This window comes from Camelus dromedarius, chromosome 3 (genome assembly GCF_036321535.1).
Source record: "Camelus dromedarius isolate mCamDro1 chromosome 3, mCamDro1.pat, whole genome shotgun sequence".
Lineage (NCBI taxonomy): Eukaryota > Metazoa > Chordata > Mammalia > Artiodactyla > Camelidae > Camelus > Camelus dromedarius.
In genome coordinates this window covers 53292357-53309720 of record NC_087438.1, presented here as the reverse complement: position 1 = coordinate 53309720, position 17364 = coordinate 53292357, and the positions used below count along the sequence as shown (strand labels likewise).

Below are 17364 nucleotides of genomic sequence, written 5' to 3'. Positions count from 1 at the left end.
CCCAGGCCAGATATCCTCAGTGCAAGAAGAATGGAAAGTCTCTGGCCCTGATTCTGACAGGAAAGCCTGGTTTTAGAATTTGAAAAGGTGATTGAATACAGTTTGCTTTTCTCTAAGTAGGGGAGAAACAAGACGGAGTGCTGGCGTGCTGGAGGGGCCGAAGGTAAGGGGCCTGGTTTTGCATTTTGCTGCAGCCAAGAGGAGGCATTCCACTCTGAACCACATCCTCACCCATTGCTCCCCACTTCCCCCACGGCCTTCCCCAGCATGTTTCCATGAGGCCAGATTGTTGATTTTTTTTACGCTTGTGTGGAATTAATACCTTCTATCCCTTCTAACTTTATGACCAATCTGTTAGGTACCCCAATCAAGGATTTCCCTCCTTTCTAGAATTTTCCCCGTTTAATTAGCACAGGTAGGAATCCTACCGAAGATTTGTTAAAAGAGCCGGGGAAGATTTCTAGCTGGCCCTGCTTGCAGAGGGTAAGTGCCTTGACCTCTGTTGTTTTCGTAATACTTGTACCTAGCCTTCAGATTTCAAAAGGGGTGGAAGTTACGTTTACCAAATTTCTGCAGACTGATACCTTAAAAGAAGTAAGTGTAATACAGCAAAAAGTGTACAGACTTTTATGCAATAAATGGTAAACTCAGGAAAGTTTTATTTATTCAACAAAATTGTGTTGCACACCTACTGTTTACCAAATTCTAGGGAAATGAAAAGGAACAAGTCTGCCTTCAACTTGCTGAAAGTCTATTTGGGGAAACCATTCTGCAGCTATTGAAAATCATGTTTTCTGGGGCTCTGGAGAAGCCCCAGAATTTCATAACATAAGCATGTATTGAAAAGAATTCAGGAAGCCCTCCATGGAACTGGGCTGATGACACTTAAGCACATACAAGATTGGAAGGACATTTTTCAAAATGTGAAAATGGATTATTTCAGAGTCGTAAAATTGTAGGATTATTTCCTTTATATTTTGCAACATTTCTGAGTTTTCTAAAGTGAGTTGCACGATTTTGATAATTAGAGGGAAAAAGATATCATTAAAAAATGGTTGCACCTGATTAGCTGCAGCCACGCTGTCTGTTGCCAGCTGATCCTCTGCCTTTGGCAAGAGATGAATTTCATGAGCCTGGAAGCCTGGCCAGGAAAAGTGCAATTACCCAGAACGAATCCACCCTGGGGCCCGGCCAGCCCCCGCTGGAGCGGGGGATGTTGTGGAGAAGCCCATCTGGAGAGGGGCTGTGTTGTTTCTCAGGGACACCCCCAAACTGAGCTGTGCCCGCCTATGGATTCCCTGGGCCCTCACTTAAAAATGAATTGCTGGTGCCGGACTGGCAGCCAGCTAAATGCTGCCTTGACTCAGGGACTGGTGCCTGCCTTGAAGTGCAAGGAAAACGTGTCTGGGCAGAAGCTCAGGTGGAACTGCATCCTCCACTGAGCTCCAGGGAGAGCATCACACTTCCCTCCAGTCTTCACGCTGCTTTACTGGGAGTCCAGGCTTCTGCCACAAGGCGTCTGAGCCTATGGTTCCCTCCTACTGTACCATCTAGCACTGCTCCACTGTGACCGGTGACATCTGCATCACCAGGGGGAAAGGCAGAAGCTCAGGGCCTCCAGGCAGATTTGCTGAATCTGCATTCTGACAAATCCCCAGATGACTCAAGAGCACAGCTGACTTTGCATAGCTCTGCCAAACTGCCACCTCAGGGGGCTGAACCTCAGACAGGCTGCAGGGGAAGCGGGGCGGGCAGGAGGAGGACGGCCTGGAGGAGCAGGAGCCCATGGGAAGCTGAGCCTTCAATCTGGTGGGCTGGGGAGGCCAGGCCAGGGCAGCTGGAGAGCACAGTGATCAGCATCTTACTTCTGCTATTGAGGGCAATGGAAGCTGGACAGTAGCCCATTCCAGGGCAACCTTCTCTAGGAACGTGGGGGTGCTTAGTGGCTAATCTCTCCTTGTTCGTCACAGGGTCCCTGGAGCCTGATGGGAAGCAGAGGCATTATCTTCATTTTCCAGATGGTTTTAGAGGGGCTGGGAGGAGGGAGGCTGGGATGTTGCCAGCCTAGTGAGAAAGCTCAGAGCTCCCTCCTCAGCCTAATGATGCCAGCTGGCTCTCAGGCCAGATAGGAAGGCTGTGTCCAGACACACCATCATTCCAGATCTCCGGAGAGTTGCCATTTGGGCTGTTGGATTCTCTCACTCAGCTGAGGCCCTGCATGGGGGCTCCTCGGAGGTACAGACTCCTGGGCCACTTTCATTTTTTGAGGTGGGGGTGGCGGTGGCAGTGGCAGTGGTTTCTGATACATTAAAAATGCAGAAATGCCAAAACAGGTTAAATGTTACAGCATTTAAACATTTTTTAATTAAAAAAATTAATGTTTAAAAACACATACAATGTGAAATACAGATTTTAAATTGTATTAGTTTTTTAGGGCTGCCCTAACAAAGTCCCACAGACTTGGTGGCTGACATCAGAAATGGTTTCCTAGCTTTAGAGGCCGGAAGTCTGAGTTCAAGGTGTCTGCACGGTTGCCGCCTCTGAGGCCTCTCTCTCTGGCTCGACAGTGGCTGTCTGCTCCCCAGGTTGTTACGTGGTCCTCTCTCTCTGTGTCTGTGTCCAGTCGTGCTCTTATAAGAACACCAGTCATATTGGATTAGGTCCCAGCCTAATGGCCTCATTTTAACGCAGCTACCACTTTAAAGACCTAGTGCAGTGCCTGCTGGCTAGGGCCCAGCCAGCCCCACTCCTGGGCTCTCAAATGTCTGCCTCCAGCCCCTCAAGAAGAACAGAGTACACCCTTTTCCTTGACTTGTGCCTGCCCTGGGAGAAATAACTGCCCTAAGAAATGGCTAATCTCAGAATACTCGAGGCGTACAGGCCTCACTACACATCCTGCCCTTATCAGAGTCAGAAATCCTTTTACTCAGAATAACCTGACAAGTCTCACCTCACTGGTAACCACTCAGGTACCTGTTCACGAGCTGATCACACAGCCCCCTGTCCCTTGGGTGCACAAACCCTTCCCCAATAAAAGACCCTGCACGTTCACCCTCGGGGCTCACACAGGCACCTCTCGTCAGTGTGGCCTGCCATTGTCTATGACAGAGTGCCTGGTAACCTCCTATCCTATTTTCACCCTTTGTCTTTGATAAATTCTTTTACTGCCCACGACACCAGCCCCCAACACCTGTCTCCAAATACAGTTGCATTCTGAAGTCCTGGGGGTTAGGAATATTTGGAGGACACAACTCAGCCCATTACAAGCATCATTTGGAGAGAACATCAAAAGCCTAAAATAAAACCTCCTCATGAATGTGAGACCCAGGCCCAGTGGCCATCTTCCTTCACCCTGTCTGTGTCCTGGACCCACAAGCCATCCAAGTGGGCAGCAGGAGGTGTCTGAGTTTTCCTGTGTTTGTACATGGGGGTGGAAACAGGGAGAAGAAAATCTCCCTCCCCCCAGCCTGCTCTGGCCTCTTGCTGTCCACTAAACCAGTCTCCACTGTGGTCCTCATGTGGAGGCCAGATTTCTCCTTTAGGGGGAAAATCTAAAGGCTTGGCTTCAGTCAGTGCCTGCGGTTGGTCACAGCCTCCCCAGGGGCCAGGACTCTGTTACCCCCATGCTTGGGGCATGCATGAAGAAAGTCTGCCCAACATTGGTGTCTTCTGGCCCTGAAGATGATCCTACAGTTCCAAATCCTGAAAGTACTTTCCTGGGGAATTATTCAGTAATCCTAAAATGCCTCTCTGTGCCTGAGGACCTGCCCCTTCAAATGGGCGAATTTCAATCTTTCAAGTCTTCCTTTCTCCCTGAAGCCACCTGTTAGGTGTTGAATTGTGTCCTCTAAAAAAATACATTGGAGACCTAACCTCCGCTACATCAGAATGGGATCCTCTTAGGGATGGAGTCTTTACAGAGGTAATCATGTTAAAATTGTTGCTGGAGGTTCTTGCCTCCCGCAGGAAAGAATTCAAGAGTGAGGCATAGTAAAGTGAAAGCACGTTTATTTAGAGATACACACTCCATAGACAAGAGTGCGTGCGGTCTGGCTCACTCAGAAGGGAGAGCGGCTTAGGAGATACACACGCCATAGGCAGAATGTGGGCCTCAAAAGGTGACAGGGAGAGAGGCCGCGAGGTGTGGGTGTTAAAAGTAAGTACACGCTCCATAGAGTGCGAGTGGTCTCAGAAGGCAAGAGAGAGATGACCACGAGGTGCGGGGTGGTTAGTTTTTGTGGGCCCAGTAATTTCCTGTGTTAACAAGTAGGGGGATTAATCCAGCTATGTTGGGGAAAGGGCAAGGATTTCCAGGAATTGGGCCCTGCCTACTTTTGGGCCTTTCATGGTCAGCCTAGGACCTGTCATGGCGCCTGTGGGTGTGCATGAGGCTCAAGGTCTACCGGAAGTCGAATCTTCCCCCATCTTGGCTGTAACCGGTTTATCCCGTCCTCAACTGCTGTGTCAGTCCTTCACTGGTCTTGCCCCGCCCCCTTCCCTCTGGTCTCAAAATGAAGTTATTACAGTGGGTCCTAATCCAATATGACTGGCATCCTTATAAGAAGTGGAAATTTGGATATAGATATGCATAAAGGGAAGATGATGTGAGGAGACACAGGAAGAAGGTGGCCATCAACAAGCCAAGGAGAGAGGTCTGGAATAGGTCCTTCCCTCACAGCCCTTGTGATTTCCCAGACTGATTCTCCAGAACTGGGAGGCATTATATTGCTGTTGTTTAAGCCACGCAGTTTACAGTACTTTGTTACAGGAGTCCCAGCAAACTGACGCATCACCTGTGGTAACTCCTACCCCCCATCCCCCCTCTCTCCTTGTTTGCCTGGCTCACTTTCCATTACACACAGACTTGACTTGTGCAAGGCTTGCTTGGCTCTCTTCAATGATCATAAGCCTCCTGAGGGCAAGGACCAGGATTACATTTCTTTAAAAAATTCCACTGGCCCTTGTCCAGTGCCTACCAGGAGGTCAATGAAATCATGTTGATCTGAAGGATTTTCCTCCCTTCCTGTTGCACTTCTGCCCAGAGACTTTCTGGAGTGGTTAGGATGGGAGGCTGAGTCTAATGTGGTCCTTCTGGGTGGGCCTGTACACAGCAGTGCGTTCATCCAGGCCACAGGTTCTCGTGACTTGGTGTCTCCCTTTCCAGTCTGATCCTGAGAATGAGCCCTCTCAAGTGGTGAAGTTGTCACCATGACCTTGAAAGGACATTCAAGAAGCCCTGGGCTCTGGAGGAGGGCTCTGTTGGTGTTGGGTGTGGTAGGGGAAAAGGGTGGCCTTGTTGGATTCAAGGGTCTTCTGCCTGTTCCCTCCTGGAAACCTTCTCTGGGTCTTCGAGCCTGAGCTGTCACAGAAGCCCACCTGTTCTCCAGGGTCCGTGGGCACCCTTGGCCTCCCTGCAGGCCCTTCTCAGAGTATGTCTGATTTGAACTTTGATGGTGGCATTGTCGAAGTCTGGAGTGCCAGCCTCTGCTCGATCCTAGCAGGCAGCCCTTGCCGCTGTGCGTGTGTTGGTGGGAGCTGAGTGGGACAGCCAGGAGCCTGGGGAGGACAGGGGACCAGAGCGAGGATGAGAAGCTCGAAGAGGAAGCGGTGGTGGTGCTTCTGAGGCAGGGAGGGGCTGAGCGCTGTAATCCCAGCCTAGGGAGTCAGCTCCGAGGTGGTGGTTAGTTTTGATTTAATCCGGGCCCAGCCCTCTGGCTTGTGATCAGTGCAATAAGGAGAGGAAGAGCTCTGGGAGCCCAGAGGGAGTGATTTCAGTTACCTGAAGGGCAGGAGAGGCCGCACAAGAGAGGTGACCTCTGAATCGGGCTCTGAAGAGGGAACAAAAAAGACTGACAAGGAGGTGCAGGCCTCAGGGCTGCCCACAGCCCCTCCTTGCCCGACCCTTGAAGGCGACCCTTGGGGCCAGGGTGTTTCCAACTTAATCACCAAGGCTGGACTCCTGGGATGGGCTGACTGCTGAGGGCATTTTAAAGAGCAGACCAGGTCAGGAGAGTGTCAGGAAAATATGTTTGAAATATTAACTCAAGTATTTCCCCACCTTGCCGCCCCCACTCCCCCTGCACCTGTCTTGAACTTTCTAGCAGCTGTCTTCCCGGTCCTTTGCCTCAGGTGAGGAACGTGACAGAGAGGAAAGCAGACCTCAGGTTCTAAAAGCCTAAAGACACTCCAGAATGGGCAGGACCCTGGAGCTAGCCCAAGTGCTTGGGACTTGGCGGGGTTTGATGAGAGGGTGATTTCACCTGGACATGAAAAAAGAGTCCTCCCGGGTGGAAGAAGGAAAGCAAGGACGGAACAGAGGAAATGGAGGTTCCTACAGTGAGGGGATGTCCTGTGCCCTGGGGACTAGAAAGCTCCCCGGGAGACCCCAGAGAGGAAGTGGCTTGTGTGGTGTGTTCAGGCAGAGGTGACATCTTGGTCCCCAGAGGGTCCTATCCCAGTGTGGTTCACAGCAGAGCGAGTTCCTTCGCAAGATAGCCGTAGCTGCAGTGGCAAAGCTTCAGCTTTGAGGACCGTGACCTTGGTCGACTAAAAAAATTGCACAACATAAAAAAGTTGAGATGTTTTATTCAGTGGACTTTCTGAGGACTTGAACCCAGGAGGCGGCCTCTCAGATCTAAGAGACTGCTCCAAAGAGGCAGGGGAGGAGCCAGGATATAAAGGAGTTTTTGCAACAAATACCAGGCAGTCAGAACATTAAAGGATTACTGTGGAAAAAACAAACAAACAAACAAACAAAAAACCCCTCAAGTTAAGGAATTTAGCTCTTTTCTGTGTATGGGAAGGTGAAAAATCTGGGCTCATTGAAATCATTCCCTTGATGCGCACCTAGCTACCTAGGGCCAGCGTCCTGTTCTTTCCCATCCTGAGTCCCCTCAGGGGGCACTGCTGTGGGCAGCAGCAGAGGCCAGGCTCCTGCTTGTCTGCATCCTGAGTTTCCTTTGCTCACTGTCTGGGGTTAGGGGGTGGGTGGTAGCGGCTGATGACTTGACATCACAGCATCCTTTGTGTACTGACGTGGCAGGCAATATTTTTCACTCACACCTTGAAAGGAGGTCTCGTGTTTCAGTGACTGTGGGCTGAGGGAGCGATGATGTCTCAGTGGGCACGCAGGGCACCCGGGCTGCACCCCTCCTGGGGGTGCCTTCTCACCTTGGTCTATGTGGTAGTTGGAATTTCAAAGTTTCCCCCCCCACCTCCCTGAGCCATCCTTCCATCCTCTCGTTATTCAATCAAACACCAATTTAGCACAGCTGGGAAGGGACTTTGCAGCTAGAATTAAGGTAACCAATCAGCGGACCTAAAATAGTGACGTCAGCCTGGATCACCCAGGTGGGCCCAATGGAATCAAGCAGAAGAGGAAGGCAGAAGGTGAGTCAGACATCTTCCAAGCGTGAGGAGGATTTGCTGCCTCCTTGCTGGTGCTGAGGGGCCCTTGTGCAAGGCCCAGATAGAGAGACTTCTAGGAGCTAGGGGTGACTCCGGCTGACAGCCAGCGAGGGAATGGGGACCTCAGTCTCTTGACTACAAAGAGCTGAACTGGGCCAAAACCTGGATGCACTCAGAAGACAATTCATCCCTAAGGTCTCTGATAGAAACCCCGCTTGGCCAAGACCTGATTTTAGCCATGTGAAGCCGGTGTTGGACTTCCGACCTACAGAAACTGTGAGTGGCTGTTTTTGTGTTGTTTTAAGGCACTAAGTTTGATAAGTTGTAGCAGCTATAGCAAATGTTTGGATGGTGCACCTGTAGTTGTGCAGAGCACAAAGTGACAACATGTGACAACATACAGACACACAGACAACCAGAAGACATTGAAGATCTCCACCTTTGAAGCTTGGGGGGAGCTTTGACAAGATCCTGGGTTCAGGGGGTGGGTAACTTTCAAACGGAGATCACGTTTCTGCTGTGCTGGTGGGATGAGGATTCAAAACAAATTCAGTGATAGAAAACGTGTGTGTATTCGGCACACCTGAGTTTGTGGCCTGAGCTCGGGACCCAGTTCTGGAACTTTTATAGAGATCTCACATTTGATGGAGTTAGAATTAATGTTTCCTAAATGCTAAGAGTTTCTCTGTCCAGGTCAGCACTTTAAAGGCAAGGAAGAGATAGAGGCAAGTGTCCCAAGGCGGGTCTCTACCCGGCCCCCAGCCTGTGCCCATGGGACCTTCCCGGGCTAGGGCTCGGGCTAGGACTCGGGCAGGAACGGCATTGTTCTCTTCTCTCACCCTGCTCTCCAGCTCCGGAAGCACTGGGGCCTTGCGCGTTGCTGCTGGGGAGGAAGTGTCAGCTGCTTGGGGGCTCTCAAAACCGCCCAAGCTTCTGCTTTGTCTGGCTTCCCAGCTGGGAAGGAGCTGGCGCTCCTGTAACATGCGGGAGCAAACCTGAGGGCAGCCCCTGAGCGAGCTGTGAGAAGAGAAGGGGGGTGGATTTGGTGGTTTCCAGGGTGGAGGAGGGGTGGGCGAATTGGTGAAGGGGGTCAAAAGGCACAAACTTCCAGTTAGAAAATAAATAATTTAAGGGGATGTGAAGTACAGCATCGTGACTAGAGTTCTTTTTCTTCCTGTTTTATGGAGATGTAGTTGACATACAGCACTGTGTAAGTTTAAGGTGTACAGTGTAATGATTTGATTTACGTACACCATGAAGTGATTATCACAGTAAGTTTAGGGAACCATCTGTCATCTCACACAGATGCAAAACTAAAGAAATAGAAAAAAAATTTTTTGTTACTGTGATTGAAAACGCTTAGGGATTGACTCTTAACAACTTTCGTATATAATATACAGCAGTGTTAATTATATTTATCATGCTGTACATTACATCCCTAGTACTGTTGCCGGTGGATGCAACTGGTGTTCCAGGTTCTTGTCCCACCCCAGAAAGAATTCAGAGATAAGAGGTGGTGGTTAAAAAAAGTAAAGTGAGAATTTATTAAAGGATGGTTAGTACACTCTCAAGGGGAGAACGGTCAGACTCAGGTGAGCAGCTGCCCTGTGTTTCTTTGGCAAGTTAGTTACGTAGGGTGTAAAAATGAATGGGCGGAATATTCACTGGGAAAGGAAGGGTTGGGTTCATATTCCCTGATTATTATTCCAACTCCACCTTCCCAAAGGGAGGAGGGATTTTTGTCCTTATTTAGTCTGGATCAGGAGTGTCATGGCGTCCTTGCATGATGGGTACTTGTAATCTGCAAGGCTAATGTTATTGAAATGAGGGCAGAATGAGCAAAAGGTTACATTCGGACACTGGAAATTCCTGCCTTTTCTCACCTTTCTTTGTCTGTCTCCAGGCCACTCATCACCCCAAAAGTTGTGGTCCCTTATCAGCCCAAAGGTTCCTGCTTTTCTTTCTCTGCCCAGGGATCCGTGGTGCTTACGTGATGTATGGTTTCCTGCATTTGGCTTGTGCCCCTCCTTTCTGCCCAATTCCTGCCATTTGGTCTGTGTCCCCCTTTCTCTGCTCATATCTAGCTATCTGCCTGCTCTAAAACTTTAAAACTGGGAGTTTGTACATTTGACTGCCTTCATCCAATTCTCCCTACCTCCACCCCACCCCACGAATCTGATTTCTTTTTCCTGTGAGTTCATTTGTTTGTTTTGAAGTATAATTGACCTGCAACACTGTTAGTTCCTGTTACACAACACAGTGATTTGATATTTCTATACATTTCAAACTGATCACCATGCTAAGTTTAGTTATGCTGTGTTGTTGTACAGAGATATTACACAGTTGTTGACTGTATTCCCTGGAGGCTGCCAAGCCCAAGATCAAGGTGCCATTCTGGTTGCCTTCTGGCGAGGACCCTCTTCCTGGCTCACAGCCGGCACCTTCTCGCTGGGTCCTCATGTAGTGATAGAGGCTGGGCTCTCCCTGGAGCCCTTTCTTAGGCACTAATCGTGTTGATGAGAGCCCACTCTCAGGACACACTTTCCAAGCCCTGCCTCCTGATACTATCACCTTTGGGGGTGAGAATTTCAACATATGCATTTAGAGGCAGGGAAAGAAATATTTATTTTATTTTATTTTATTTTCCTTTTAAGTGTTCCTCTGATCCCTTTATGGCCTCTCTCACCTCTCTGAACTGCTTTTATTCTCCCAGTTTGGTATCTCACCTTTTAGAGTGGGGCGCTAAAAAGCTAATGGAGACCTCCCTGGGCGTTCCTGCCCCATCACTCCATAATTAACAACAATCATGATGATCTTTGTTGCACTTTTTTCTCTGAATATTATTATAACACTTCCCATTGTTCGATATGCACCGTTATGTTCATGACTGTACTTCTAATTTCCCCGTTGTTTTGTTGGGCATTACGTTTTTCCTTTTTTCTCTTAGAGATGAGTTTGCTCTAAATATCTTTCCACATAGGGCTTTTATTGCCACCTAAATCATTGTCTTCGAATAGATCCTGGGATTGGAATTGTCAGGTCAAAAGCTTGTGGGCATTTTCATCACTCTTTCCTGTGTGTTGCCAAATTTCTTTCTAAAGGTAGTGGATACAGGTCCGATGTTAGCAGCAGCAAATGAGTAAAACCCTCAAGTGCATGATTTTCAAGTCTTTCTTGACTGCTGTTTGTCTTAAAAGTACGTAATAGGACTCATTATTGTTTAAACGTCATTATTGTTTAATTTTGTCTTTGGTTACTAGGGAGGTTGAACATTCTTTCCTAGGGAACTGGGCTAATTTAGGAGAAACATGAGGAATACCAATGGATATAGAAAAGCTCCTCAGAGGACTTTCAAATAGTTGCAAAAGCAAAATATTCTGTGTTGAAGTGTTGGCAGTGGTTCTTAACCTGCAGGCCACGGGCTGGGGTGGGTTGCGTCTCTGAAATTGTATGCAGAATTTTGTGTCTTTACGCATGTTAGCAGGTGGGGAGGGCCCTTGGCTTTCATCACAATTTCACAAGGGTCTAGACCTAAAAGGCTAGGTTAATTGGTGGGAGATTTCTACCCCAAATAAGAAAAAGGCAATACAGGAAGACACTGCGGTGAGGCTTCCCTTGGTTTAAAATCTCCTTCTGCTAAATTGCCAGCTCTGTGACTTTGGGCAAATGATTAACTTCTCTGTGCTATGAAGTGGGGATGATAACAACAGCAGCTATTTCATGGGGTCGTGGTGGTGATTACATGAGTTCATGTAGGTAAAGCACTTTTAATAGTGCCTGGAAAATAGTGAGTGTTTAACAAATGTCGATTGTTCAAAACTGTTATAATTAGAACCTTCCAACAATAGGGTAAAGACTGCCTCATGTGCCTAACAGGTCAAAAGCTTGGAGGAGCTAGTGAGTTCCCTGTCGCTTGATGGATTCATGACATAGATGGCGACTGTCAGGGAGACTGTTGAGAGGATTCCTGAATTGGGAGGAACTCTAAGTTTCTGTGAATTAAATTTTCCCTCTGGGCAGGTGGCAAGGGTGAGACCAGCAGCCCTCCAGCAGGAGCGACAGCTGCGCTTGCTAAAATGGAAATGTACTTATGAACAAGCAGGCTGTTTCGAGAGTGTGTTCCTGGCACAGGCTCCTGAGGATGTAGAAGAATAGTTGGAAAAAAACAAGTGCCATTTCTCCACCATTAGAGAAGAGAGACTCAGCCCTGGTGCCCAGGAAGATGATGTAGTAGCAACTGGGGGCGGGTGCTGTGGAGCAGGGGCTGCCTGCTTCTAATTACTTCTCTGATGAACAGATACTTAATGAGCATTCACCAAGGTCTGTGGGCTGGGTGTGATGGTGGAATATGGGTGGGGTTAAAAAGATGAATAATAATAATGAAAAAATAAGGTGCTATGGTACAAACTTCTGGAGCTCAGGGTACAAAAACATTTATTGAGCCCTTGCTGTATTCATAGCACAGACTCCGTAACTCTGGACTTGTATTCAAATTTAATAAGAGAATATTTATTCCATAAGAAAAAAAGAAGATGAATGAGATCCAGTACTACTATTCCTTCATCATTCTAGTTTGCATTTTAATTATTGGACCTCTGGGCTATTCATGGAGGGGCCGTGAAGCCCAGCTAAGAGGCTGAGGCGTATGGATGTCTTTGGGATGAGTGATGCAGAGAGAAGTTGGACATTTCTGCATAAGTATGTATGTGGGTTTTCATGAGCACAGGGTATCCATTCAAGCTTCAGATTCCCTAGCTCTGGATCAAGTGAAATCTGAGTGGGCTGGTTTGGAGGGAGGTCTGCTTCTGGTTGGTTTATCCAGAAGCAGACACTGAGTTAAGGATTTAGTAAAACTTGTTGACTTGGGAGGTGAAGAAACCCCAGGCAGGGATGGAAAGGTGATTACCACTGAGGCAACTGGAGCTTCATCTTGTTAGGGGTGACACAGAACACATGCCTCCAGGGCATGCCCCCCCAAGGTGAGGGGCTGGTTGGAGTCTGTTCCTGGGGGCTCTTAATCCGCCTGCACATCTAGCCTGCTACATAAATAGACAAAGTGGTCTCAGCCCCAGAGGACGCTCTGAAACAAAGAGCTGCAGGTGCTGGCAGCCTGACTTCAGTGAGTGAGGAGTGTTAAGGCAGATGGACGCCAAAAGCATCAGCCACAGTTTTTTTCAGTAGGAGTAAAAAGTTCCCTTGATGTCAGCAAGGCCAAGTGTGCTTTGGGAAGCAAGATGGATCCCAGTGAGCTTTTTGTCAAGCCTGAGGTTGACCAGGGCCTCTGTACCTTTGACCCTTGAACAGCACAGGAATTAGGGGTGCTCACCCTCTCTCACAGTGGAAAATCCAGCGTAACATTATAGTTGTCCCTGCATATCGTGTGGTTCTTCATCTGTGGATTCAACCAACCGCAGATCATGTAGTCCTGTGGGACATATTTATTGAAAACATCCGCATACAAGTGGACCTGCACAGTTTAATCCTGTTTTTTTCTTTTAAAAATATTTTATTTATTTATATTTTTATTGTATTATTTTATTTTTTTGGCAGGGGGGAGGGCAATTAGGTTTATTTATTTCTTTTAATGGAGGTACTGGAGATTGAACCCAGGACCCTGTGCATGCTAAGCATGTGCTCTACCACTTGAGCTATATCCTCTGGTATAGATTGCTGGGTCTTCTCCATCAAAACAGGAAGTGGGGATGGCATCCAGGAGACCGCAGGAATTTTGTCACATACTTTCTACGAGCACTTCCTGTTTGAGTGCTTTCAGACTTCGCATCTGGCCTGGCCTGGCCTAACTGGGGTGGTTCTCAGCAGGAGAAGGAGAAGCCTGATCCTGCAGGTCCCCAAACCTGAGATCTCGTCCAAGCTCTGCCCCTAACAGACAAATCCCAGGGGTGACTGGACCTCAGCTTCTCCAACTGTAAAATGAGGAGGTTGAAAAAGGTGGTCTCTAATGATCATTCAGGTATAAAATCTGGTGATCCTATGGTTTTGGATACATAACTTCATAAACACTTGCTAATCCTGAATATCTTCTGTATTAGGGAGAATTAAATTCAACTGGAAGTAACAGAAAAGCCCCAAATAAACTGATAAAATTGTCTCTTATTTTCAAAAAGTCCGGAGTAGAAGTTTTAGGGCCAGTGTGCTGTCGGTCCCATCCTGTTCTCTGCTGTGACACTTCCATTCCCAGAGTTTTCTCCTCAGTTGAGGATGGCTTCTGGAGCTCTGGCTGTTACATCCACATTCCAGACTAGGAGAGAGAATAAAGAGGAAATATCAGCTGTCTTTAAAAGAAGGTTCCCAGGGCTACCATGATTTTTTTGTTTTTGCTTACATGCCATTTGCCAGAACTTAGTCATATGACCACACCCAACTATAAAGAAATCTGGGAGATGTAGTTTTATCCTGGGCATCTATGTTCCAGATAAAATTGTGGGCTCTATGCCTGTGAAAGTAGGATAGAGCAGACATTGGGAGTCTTAGCCTCGACCTTTAGTTTCTCCAGGTACAGGACTAGCCAAATAAACCACCCATTTAGTCTCTGCCCCTCGCCCCTATGTGTCCAATCTCAGTGGGCTCCACTTTGAGTTGGCTTCTCTGGCTCTACAGGCAATTTGTGGTTATTAGCCTCAGCTTTTACTGTTGGGGCCCTCTTTCCTGTTATTTCCTCACTAATGGTGCAAAAATAGCGCTTCCTTTAGTATTTGTATTTTACAAGCTCCATGGCCTCACTCAGCTGCTGGTGAGAGGTGCCTGATGTTGCAGAGGTGCCCAAGACCACACCCCATTTAGTGACCTGCTGGGGGACTCACAGGACTCAGCATACAGTTGAGCTACAGTGGTGATTTATTATAGCCACAGATACAAAGCAGAATCAGCAAAGGAAAAATGTGCACGGGGCAAAATCTTGGGGAAACCGGCATAAGCTTCCAAGATTCCTCCCCATGAATTGTCACCCAGGCTGTGTTTAATTCCCTCCGCAAGAACTTGCCACAACACACGTGGAATGTCCACCAGGGAAGCTCATTAGAGGTTCAGCACCCAGGTTTTTACTGGGGGCTGGGCCTGTAAGCACTCTGCCTAGCATGTACCAAAGTTCCAGACGCCCAGAAGAAAAGCAGCTGTTCAGTATAAGCCACATTGTACAATATGTGCCACATTTATCAGTTCCGAGAATGGAGGCAGCCTTCCCCAAACCCAGGCTCTCAGGTGCCAGCCACTGGCCAACTTGGTAAACAGGCTTTTTTTTTAAGGTATAATTTAATATTAAGAGATACCTAAAAATATAATTCACCATATAAACAGAATAAAACAATAAACAAATAGTCCTTGTAGGAGATGCAGACAAAACAATTTTATCATTTAGCATAGATAGTCATCAAAACTACAAGCAGGCTTTTAGGACAGTAATCTCAGGCCTGCTATGTTAACTCTTTTCTGCACAATTGAGGATTATTTTCTATAACTATATAATCATTTCAGGTTATGGACCCAATGACACCGGATTTGGTTCTTGCCTCTGCCATTTATAAAGTAGGTGTCCTTTGGCAAGTCCTTGTGCCATTCTGTGCCTCGGTTTCCTCAGTTACAGAAAGAATCCTCCCTCGCGTCCCCCTCCTCCCTCTCTCCCCACCCCCCTTGCAGGGTTGTTGTCAGGATCAGAGTTAATGTGTACGAGGAGTCTGGGATGCTCTCAAATCAACCTATTACTGTTATTGTTAGTCTTTTTCCTCCCTGTCTTTGTTGGTGGTATGTTGTTTTGGTCCGATGCCTGAGGCAGAAGGCTGTGTGGTGGAGCTTAAAGTCGGGTAGGAGTGTACTGGGGTCTTCTCTTTGTCCTGGGGCAAAAGTGGGCCCTATTCCCCACCTGCCAACAGCAGTGTGTATCTGGAGGGACTGGCATGAGCATTCTGTTCTGCATCAGCGGACCCCCTGGCACAGCAGCTCTGGCTGAGTTTGAGTAATCAGTCAGGGAGATTGTTTCCTTGGCCCTCCTGTGGGGTTTTGCAGGGCTGTGCCCCTCTACCCCAGGCCGCAGCTCCTGTGGGCCACCGGCCCTCACTGCACCCCTGCCCTCCTTGGGAATGGTGACTGTTCTTTCCTCTTGTTCAGCCAACGGTGGTGGCAGGGAAGAACAGCTCCCCTCTTTTGGAGATGGGGCAGGGAACATAGGAAGGGATACTGTATCTCTTGATTTCCCCAAACCTGCCCCCACCTTCTTAAATAGCCCCTTTGTTAAACTCTTCTCAATTGTGAATTTGGGCGCCTTCTGTTTCTTGCGGGGCCCTGGTTGGGCAAGTTGCTAGGACACCTGGATTAGAGTCCAGGCTGTGTTGTTCACTGGCTGTGGGACTGTTGACAAGTTCCCTAACAGGTTGTCAGCCTGAGGGGTGGAGTCTGACCCTTCCCTACTCCCGCAGGCCTCGCAGAGTGCCTCGGACGTGGCAAGTCCAGGGTCTCAGGCTGTCACCTGTAGGGCCGGGCAGGAGCCTACTGAATAAGAGAGGGCTGAGCAGCACCTGGGGCGCATGGAGGACGTGGCCATCTCTGAGGTTCCTGTGCAGGAATGCAGATGGTGCGTCCAGAGCTTTTGACTTTCTTTTTTTAAGCAACACTGTAAATCCAGATTTTTATGTGAGCTTTTCCAAGTTTTAAATGTTTTTTCAAGTTAACAAAACACCAAGCAAAAAATCCAACAATGACAATAACGTGCAAGCCCAGTTTTGACTCAGTCAACTTCTGTCAAGCCCTTGTTGTGGCCTGGGACATACTGCCCTCTGCTCCCTGGAAAATCATTCTTCCTGGTGGGATCTTTAGGACAAGGCTCTTTTGGACCCAGCTAGGAAGTCTCAGGGTTAAGTGAGTAGGGGGTTCTTCCAATAGACCAATGCTTTATAAATAGAGTCCAAGGGCAAGGGAATCTGGAGATTAGCTTTAAGGTTCATCCAATTCTAAACTAAATTTCACTTTTGCAATTATGATCAGTATTCAAATGAAAATGGCTTTCACTCATACAGAGGCCTGGATTGAAGCCAGCTGGATTTGTATACTTTTTTGTATCCCTGACAGTGCTTAGCACAGTGCCTGATACATGGTAATTGCTCATTGGGTGTTTGATGAATGAATGAGCGAGTGAATGATGAATGAATAATGAACAGACGGATGAATGGCTCTTTGCTTGGCTCACGGAGAAGACTATCATGTGAATTTAGGTTGAGGGATGTAGAAAAAAGTCTTTTCTACGCATTTCCTGAAAAAAAAAAAACCCAAAGAAAATGAGGCATCAGTATTCATTCAGAGCCTAATTTGCAATAATTCAAATTTCGGTTGTTTGAAATATGGTGCTTGTTTTTTGTTTAGTTGTATGTTTTGGTAAATAAGAATTCTTAAGCACTGAACTATTAGTAGCATAGTTCTAGGAGTATAATAAATTTTCAATAAGTTGTAGTAGTTGTAATTTTCCTTTTAATGAACTTTGGGAGTCTTAATCAAAGAGCAGCTTGTTCAGAATAGGGGTATTTTTAGAGGATTGCTGCCGCCTAATGGATTCTATGGAGAAAGACAGAAATTTGAAGCTAACTGCTATTAGGCTTGATGTGGTGAGTTTTTCCAATTCAGCCCTTCTTGGAGGGCCCCCTAGTAGGGTGTGGAGATGAATAGTGCACAGTCCTCATATTCTAGGAGCTCATCATAGAACCCACAGGGCTGGAAGGGACTTACGAGACGTTCGTTCTTAAACCCTGATCCTCAGAATTCTGGTGGGAGAGGGGTGGGAACATGATGGACTTGGGAAGATAAATCATTAAAAATAAACTAATGAACATTTTCCACGAAAACTTTCCTTCTGTAAGTTTTCCTTAGACATTAGATGTCTGCTACTGTTTATTCTAGCAGCTGCTATATAAAACAAGCAATTAATGAAAAACTATTTAGACAGAAACACGAAAC

At 47.4% G+C, this 17364-nt stretch overlaps 1 long non-coding RNA gene across 1 annotated transcript in view; it reads left to right on the top strand.

Moving 5' to 3' along the window:
• The first annotated feature begins 1493 nt into the window (after positions 1 to 1493).
• LOC105084830 (uncharacterized) overlaps positions 1494 to 17364 on the top strand; it is a 34713-nt gene continuing 18842 nt past the window's right edge. The window contains exon 1 of the long non-coding RNA XR_010378842.1: positions 1494 to 2235. This is a non-coding gene — a long non-coding RNA (uncharacterized LOC105084830). The remainder of the gene's footprint in view (positions 2236 to 17364) is intronic.